Here is an 8,726-nt window from a genome sequence, read left to right as displayed (position 1 = left end):
AAAGCATGGATGGAGTGTTTGTGTGAACTAATATAAATTCAAAGTAAACATCATTACATAAAAGGGTACGGTCTTTTTTTTTTTTTTTTTTTAGTTTTATTCATTTCAAACGGGCTGGATCCGGCCAGCGGGCCGTAGTTTGCCCACGGCTGTTATAGCCCCACAACTATTTCTGAACTTTTTATGTTCTTTCAGAAATTGATGTACTTTATTTTTTTATTTTTGTTAATCCTCACCTGAGAATATTTTTTCCATTGATTTTGAGAGAGTGGAAGATGAGGAGGAGGAGGAGGAAGAGAAGGAGGAGAGAGAAACATCCAAGTGAGAGAGACACATCAATTGGTTGCCTCCCCCATTGCTCTGACCAGGGCCAGGGATCAAACCTGAAACCCAGGTACATGCCATTGGCTGGGAATCGAACCCAGGACCCTTCAGGGTGCTGGCCAATGCTCTAACCACTGAGCACATTGTGCAAAATTGATGTACTTTATCTTATTTTTTAATATATGTTTTTATTGATTTTAGAGAGAGGTGAAGGGAGAGAGAGAAAGAGAAATATGGATCAGCTGTCTCCTGTATGCCCCTTACTGGGGATTCATCCCACAACCCATCATGTGTCCTGACCAGTAATGGATGGGACTGGTGACCTCATGATGGATGGGATGATGCTCAACCAACTGAGCCCCGCTGGCTGGGCCCAATGTACTTTAAATGCTCTGTCCCTTAAACTTAAAAGTTGTCCAGATCATTAGCAACCATTTCTAATAATACTGAGAATAGTTGAAATAAAGAAATTACTTTAAAATGATGTGATTATTTTCCAAAAAGTGCATTTATTGAATCAACAAATATTTATTGAAGGCCTATAGATATTTTCAATTCTAGATACTAAAGAGATAAGGGTAAGACATGGAAATTCTCTGATCTCATTGAGATCATAAATTGATAAGAAAAATACAACCCCACAGAAAAATAGACAAAGTACTTTTCTATATGTTTTTCACATAATAAACAACAAATCAGATGTCAAAAGGCATTTAGAGTATTCACTGAAAAATCTACCTCTATCCCTATCGCTAGCCATCTAGTTCCCCTGTTACCAGTTTCTTGTGTAATTTTGTATCCTTCCAGAAAAAGTCTAGCATGTAAAACATGTGCATATACATATTAACAGAAATAGCATCATAGGATACACTTTTGTACCATATTTCCCTTAATAATATCTTGAAGATAGACTCACATTTGTATAGCACCCAAGTACTCCATTACATGAAGTGCCATAATTTAACTTGTCCTCTATTGATGAATATATATATATGGTGATCGCAACCTTTTGACTATTACAATGCTGCAAGAATAACCTTGAATATGACATCATTCCAAACTTGGGATTAAACTTGTAGAATAAAGTTTTATAAATGGAATCACTGGGCCAAAGGATATATGCATTTATGAAATATTGCAAAATTTCCTTCTGTACATGTTTTACCTGTTTACACCCTGTTCAGCAAAGGATGGAAGTGCCTGTTTGTCCATAGCTTTACCAACACCAAGTGTTAGCAAACTCTTTAATCTTTAATATTCTAAATCATATCCTCCTTTTAATCTTTTTTATGAGTACAGTTGAGCACCTTTTCTTTTTTAATCCTCACCCCCAAGGACATGCTCAAAGAGAGGAAAGGAGAGAGAGACACACACATTGATGTGAGAAAGAAACTTTAAAGATCAAAGTGGCTGTATTCAATGATTCATGAATTAGCAGCATTCCATCTAGCAATAGAAAGGCTCTCTGAGGAGCTGTACAAAACGGAAGGCTTCCATCCTGGCCTGGGAGCTCAGTTGGTTAGAGCATTGTCCAAATACATCAAAGCTGTGTCCCCAGTCAGGGCACATACAAAGGGCACATGCAAGAATCAACCAATGAATGCATAAATAAGTGGAACAACAAATTGATCTCTCTCTCTCTCGCTCTCAAAATCAATTAAAATTATTTTAAATTTAAAAATTCAAAATGGCCCTAGCTGGTTTGGCTCAGTGGATACAGTGTTGGCCTGCAGACTGAAGGATCCGGGTTCTATTCCGGTCAAGGGCACATGCCAGGGTTGCGGGCTCGATTCCCCGTGGAGGGTGTGCAGGAGGCAACCAATCAACGATTCTCTCTCATCGTTGATGTTTCTACCTCTCTCTCTTCCTCTCTGAAATTAATAAAAATATATTTAAAAATCAAAATAGAAGGCTTCTTTCTATAGGCAGAAGCGGGTTGTGTGTGTGGGGGGGGGCGCGGGCGAGGTGGGGAGGGGAGGAAATTTCTAACACAGATTGGATTGTTTCAGGCAAGTCCTCAGCTTCCAGAACACTGGCAACCAGACATTTGCATTATTTCTCTCAAGAAAATGGATTACCAACTTTTGGAGTAAAGAACCACTAATGTTATCTAGAGCACTGAGTTTCTCAAACATTATCATGCATATCAATCACCTGAGAACCTTGTAAAAATGCAGATTCTAATCCAGAAATTCTAGGTTGAGGACTCAGATTTTGCATTTCCAGGCAATTCCAGTGTTGCTAGTCCCCAGACCACACTGAGTAACAAGGATCTAGAGCAGTGTTTCTCAACCTTGGCTGCACATTAGAATCACCTGGGAATCTTTTTAAAATCCTGATTTCTGGGCCTCATCCTCCAGAAATTCTGTTTCTTTGTTATGGGGTGGGGCCACAACATTAGTAACAAAGAAACAGAATTTCCAGAGGAAATGGGCATTATGGGCATTATGGCCCATATTTATGATTCTGGACATTATCTAAAAACATTCTAAAGGAAATCATGGAATGGAAGTGACTTGATTTTTGGTTTAGAAAAATCACTCTGGCAGAACTAAGATAATAGCAGTGGGAATGCAGAGAAATGAATGGACTTGAGAAATAGTTGTCCCTATTTCTCTGGCTTGACCCAAAGAAGGCACTGCACTAAGCAACTGAGGACTGCTCTGAAGGAAGTCTGCCAGATGCCAGGTCAGGGGAGGATGTTAGCATGCAAAGACCACCATGACTTCTATTGGGAGATGAGGGGCCTGACAGGTCTCTGTGGGTTGGTGGTAATGTTCTAGTGCAAGACCTTAGCCACAGAGATATATACGTCCATGCATGCCAGGTTTGATTCTAGGTGTATTTGCAAAGGAAGTAAGCTCTTCTAACTATTCATTTGGGAACACATTCTCATAGAAGGTGTATTTGTCCAGAACCTGTGGGTTGGGTTTGGTAGAGAGATTGACAGGCCTGCTAGACCAAGACTTGATCCACTAAGCTTATAATGCTTCCAAATCTATACTTACTTCAACCTTGACAAGTATATTCCTGTTACCTTTTCAAGTCCATTCATTTCACTATGTTGATACCACATACTCATACAGGCACCCATATGCTAGTTCTGTTTGTTGTCTTATTGACTAAATCAAACTCACACGTCCAAAATTAGTCTCATCCCATTTACCCTCAAGCAATTCCCATTATTTACATCCTTTTTGGTATAAATACTATCATTACTTTACAAACCACTTGGGCTTATGATTCACCTACATTGAGTCATATATTGTACCTTCTTTCTCATCTGCCCTTCGTCTTGGTTTTAGGTAATGTTAGACTGCAGAGATCTTCATATTCCCTATTTTCTTGATCACTCTTATCTCTTATGATGCACAATACTAGCTTGTCTTACATATTGCCATCCAGTTATGTCTTATATTTACATTAATTAGCTCTTGGCTAGAATTTTATATTTTATACAAGTATATCTGAGTTGAAGATAATACTATGAGCAAATCTATTTATTTAATCAGGGCTTGGTAGAGGAGATGGGCAGAATCCTTAGATCTACTTAACCCTAGAAAAGTTACTTTACCTGTCAGTGCCTTCATTTCTTTATGTATACAGGGGGGACAATGCTACTTCATAGCATGGTTATAAGTATTGAAGGAGTTAATGTTTTTATAGCATTTAGAACAGTGCCAGACACAATGGTAAGCCCTGAAGTACATAGAATCTACATAGGAGTTAATAGGGACATAATCTTATCTAGAAAAAAGATGGTTGAAAAATCACAAAATGAGGCCTTGAACGCTGGATAAGGAATGCCTGGTGGTGTTGAGCTAGGTTTGTGAGTAGAAGGCATTGAATGAATGGTATATCTATATGAATGTAATAGTTGGAAGCCTGACGATCTCTTGACCAGAAACCTGAGCTTAAATCTATTATTCAAAGCCTTGATTTATTCACTGTTGCTTCAGATTCAAAACATTGGTTTTCACGGGCATTTCAGTCTAATGCAATGTCAGTTAATTAGGTCTCAAGTAAAACAGCTGCCACCAGAGAGTTTACATTACCATAACTTGCATTTGAAAAAGTCAAAATTTTCAAGATATGGTTAGTTCCAAAGTACATTTTTTGATAAACCAGCTTGGATACTGCATTGTGTATAACAAGGTTAAATAAAGGTTCTAATAAGACAAACAGCGACAATTTAAATAAATCAGATGTTTTTGTCGAAGATTACTCTGTGATTTTCTCCAATTATTCATGACATTTCACCCACTCATATTGTGATCTGCTTTAATAGTGGAAGGAAAAAAAAAACCCTTGTCTCCTTGTTTATTCTTTGTTCTCAAGGAGATAAGCTGTTTATAAAGATGTTATTTGTTATTTAAATCACTTTTACTGAAGTTGTTTATTTCCTCGTTTCAGTTTCTAAAAATATTGCAACAATTGTAATGCTTCTTAGAGATGTCTATTCAATCTAGAGTGATTTGTACTGAAATTCTTTGCTAAATGGGCACAGGTGCTGATGTGTATAACATGCTAGAGTGAGTTAAACCTAATAAATGTTTTTTTAAAAATATATTTTTATTGATTTCAGAGAGAAAGGGAGAGGGAGAGAGAGAGATAGAAACATCAATGATGAGAGAGAATCATTGATCCGCTGCCTCCTGCATGCCCCACACTGGGGATCTAGCCTGAGCCTGCAAACCGGGCATGCACCCTGATCTGGAATTGAACTGTGACCTCTTGGTTGATAGGCTGATGTTGAGCCACTGAGCCAAGCTGGCAGAGCCTAATAAACCTTTTTTAAAGAAGATAACAGGAATATACTTGTCAACTTTTGAAATCTGTGATTAAAAATATTTTTGACCTTACGTCTAATATTTGTAAAGGTCTACCTTTATACCTGCCAATTAATAAGAATTTAATAGTAGTAATAATAATAAATTAGATAACACCAAAACTATAAGCAGAAAAATTGCATAATTTGCATCCAGAAATTTATTTCTTAGAAAATGCCCTTTAATCACTTTGCAGACTTTCAAGATCATAATTATTACATAAAGCTAATTACATTAAAAGATAATTTACCTCATAGTAAAGTATCAAATTAAAGATGAAAAACAGTACTTGTAAACAGAATTATAGTTTTAAAAACATCACTGAACAGCAAAACAAGAAATTAAATTTACAGCTTCTCTCTTTACTATGCATCAAATTACCTACAGAATAAATTTTGGTAATTTGATACTATAAAGCTACATAGTAGTATAGCCTACAGCTCTATATTACATGTCTTGCATATCAATCTATAAATCTAAACTATACTTATCCTAGGTAACCAACAGAATCGTTGTGTGAAATAAAGCCAAGAGGATTTGGTATTGTAAGGGACAGTTGATTATTTCCAAGAACTAAAGCTTCAAAACCCAGCTGAGTTGATTTGAACTAAAGAAATGAAGCCTGGTACCATAGATTATAGCATGTATCCCTGCTGAGTAAGCCCTGGATACTGCAAACTCAGATCTGTGGGTGACCATCTCTCCCTTTGAAGTTGATGAGAATTTCTTGGCCTAAGTGAGATACATGCTGAGAAAATTGGGCCCTTACAATTGGTGTGTGTAGACATTAGTGGTCTCAACACTGTTATCATCTGGTCCGTTAGTTTTATCCAGGCTTGGTTTTTGCAGAAGACATTCAACTTTGTAATAAATCCTCCTTGAGTGAGATATGCCCCATGACTAAAAGGTATTCAGGTTTTATCATCTAGAGATTCTAGATTGAGACCTGCTCTGTTACTAGTAAACTTGGGTAAATAAAACTCATCTTGATTTAAAACTTATTCAAGTAATTTCCCAAGGTGTCCATTAGAAAACAAACACAACACAACACCCAGCTTATTCCTTTGAGGTCTAGGCCAAATCATGGCTAATTATGAGCATAGGCAACCGGTACAAGTACTAACACTTGTAAACAAATGAGTTCATATAGTTTTATCATTCCATCTTTGAGTTTTGAAGATGGGCTGCATTTTAGGCCATCGTTAGTTCCTCAGAAAAAGCAGTCTGTAGAACTAAAAAATATTCAGCCTATTTGACTGCCTAGATGCACTGCGTCTAACCAACAAAACTAGGTTGCTTATGACCATCACTCAGTGATAATTAAAATTCTATGTGGCACGGTCCACTTTTTGTCTAGATATACAATTGATTTAAGGGCCATTTAAAGAACTATCTCATTGAATAAACAAGCTTTCAGTCCTGTAACTGTTCAGTTAATTTTAAGAAGGGGTAGTAGCTGTGCTACCTTGGGAAGTTACTTTATCGCTCAGAATCATTGAGTCTTAATATGCAAACTGCTGCGTTAAAATCAGAAGATCTTTAAGGTCCCTTGAGGATCTACACGTAATTTTTTTGGTGCCAGTTCAAGATGGTGATGTAGGAAGATCCTGAACTCACCTCCTCTCATGTTCTACGTATAGAACAATTTGCTGTAAAAATGATTTCTCTTACTAAGTCTGGATATCCATCTACATGAAGTTTATTTTTCTTTTATAATAATGAATATTAAAAACATGTGCAACATTAAACCTGGAACATCATTGGAGTTGCTCTGCAAATATTAAAATTCAATTGCTAGGTTTTATAATTATTTACATTAAAGTGATTATTTCTCTAATTAAAAAAATTATGAGAACACAGGAAATACATGAGAGAGGAAATGGGATCATTTTTCCAGTTTTCTCAGAATAATACATATGGAGGTTCATGAACTCAAATGAGCTACTCAGTAAATCACCGGCAACATTTGAGTGATATGAGATAGTAAGGATGATAGGAGCCAGATCTTGATTTTCTAAAGGTCCATAATAAAGAAATTCTGTAGACAGTGGGCAGGCATTGCAAGTTTAGATCACATTTTTAGGTCACATTTTTAAAGACAACTTTGACAGCAGGATAGAGCCAGGAGAAAGAGACAGAACCAGTTAGGAGATGACTGCATTAGCCTAAGAAAGACAGGAGGAGGAAGATCCAATTGTAGATGAATTAAAGCCATATTAAGAAGATAAATTTAATCATATCTGGTACAGGGTTGGATCTGAGTGAGGAGGAAAATAAATTAATTGAAGATGGCTCCAAGATTTCAAATTTGCATGTGGAGTTGGGACAGTTAGAATTAGTTGGGGGTTACTGCTATTTTTAAAAGAAAGATGGCAGAAAGGTCATGTGGAGAAATTATATGAGAAAAGTCTCTCCTCCCCCTTCAACATTTGGGCAAGTGGTATTTATGAAGGAAATATGTAGGTAAATACATACACATTATCATTGGGTTAAACATTTTTTTAAAAAGCATAGCCTGCTGTAGCTGGTTTGGCTCAGTGGATAGAGTGTAGGCCTGAGGACTGAAGGGTCCTGCGTTTGATTCCAGTCAAGGGTGCATGCCCAGAATGTGGGCTCAATACCCAGTAGGTATTCTCTCTCATCATTGATGTTTCTATCTCTCCATCTGAAATCAATAAAAATATATCTTAAAAAAATTTAAAAAGCATATGCTCATAAAGGATATTCAAAGCTGGAAAACAAAAAGAACCAGTTATTTTTAAGCTGTTGTAGAAAATAAGTAGAAAGAAACTAAATAAAGATTTAAGCATTCAACTTGACTTCAAATATTGCCTTTAGCCAGTCTCTAGTTACAAGTTAGACAATGTTTCAGTAGAGGAAAAATGGTAACATTTGTTGGAAGGTTGACGAATATATAATTCTTACTTAAGGAGGGCTCCATCAATGTTTCTCTCTCCCTTTCTCTTTCTAAGCATGTTTTCTGATAAGGATTAAAAACAAAAAAGCTTCTAGTAGGCCTTCCAGATTTTCCAAAGTGCTTCTTCATTGATTTCACAGCACTTGGTAGAATCTTTTGTCTTTTTCTTTTCCCCTCCTACTGGATTGCCAGCCTCTTCTGGGCAGCAATTTGTATTCCCAATACACTTATCATAGTATCTCAAAACATTTTTGTTAAATAAAATTAGGGCAGATCACTTAGAAATTCATTTTTGGATACCCTAACCCATGGCCACTCCCTTAACTCACTGTCCATCTCAGGCCCTTGGCTTTCTCATGTCACTTGTTAATTCTTTCAAAACATTTGAGCATATGTCATTTTGAAAAAGATTTATGCTAATCTAATACAGAAAATAAAAATGGTAAGAAAACGCTTCGGATATCCTGCCAAAGATGAACTGGGCGCTAGAGGCAAAAAAAAAAAAAAATTGGGGCTACCACTGAGTCACCCACGTTTTATTTAGGTTTCGGAATCTGGCTAGAGTAGGCTAATTGGAAAAGGTTCAGGAGTGGTATACGTCGTACTCCAGCTCCAATTCCATGAAAACATTCCGGGCTCCTCTGCACCCAGCGCCG

The sequence above is a fragment of the Myotis davidii genome, unplaced genomic scaffold (assembly GCF_000327345.1).
Source record: "Myotis davidii unplaced genomic scaffold, ASM32734v1 scaffold68, whole genome shotgun sequence".
Classification (NCBI taxonomy): Eukaryota; Metazoa; Chordata; class Mammalia; order Chiroptera; family Vespertilionidae; genus Myotis; species Myotis davidii.
This window is presented reverse-complemented; position numbering follows the sequence as displayed.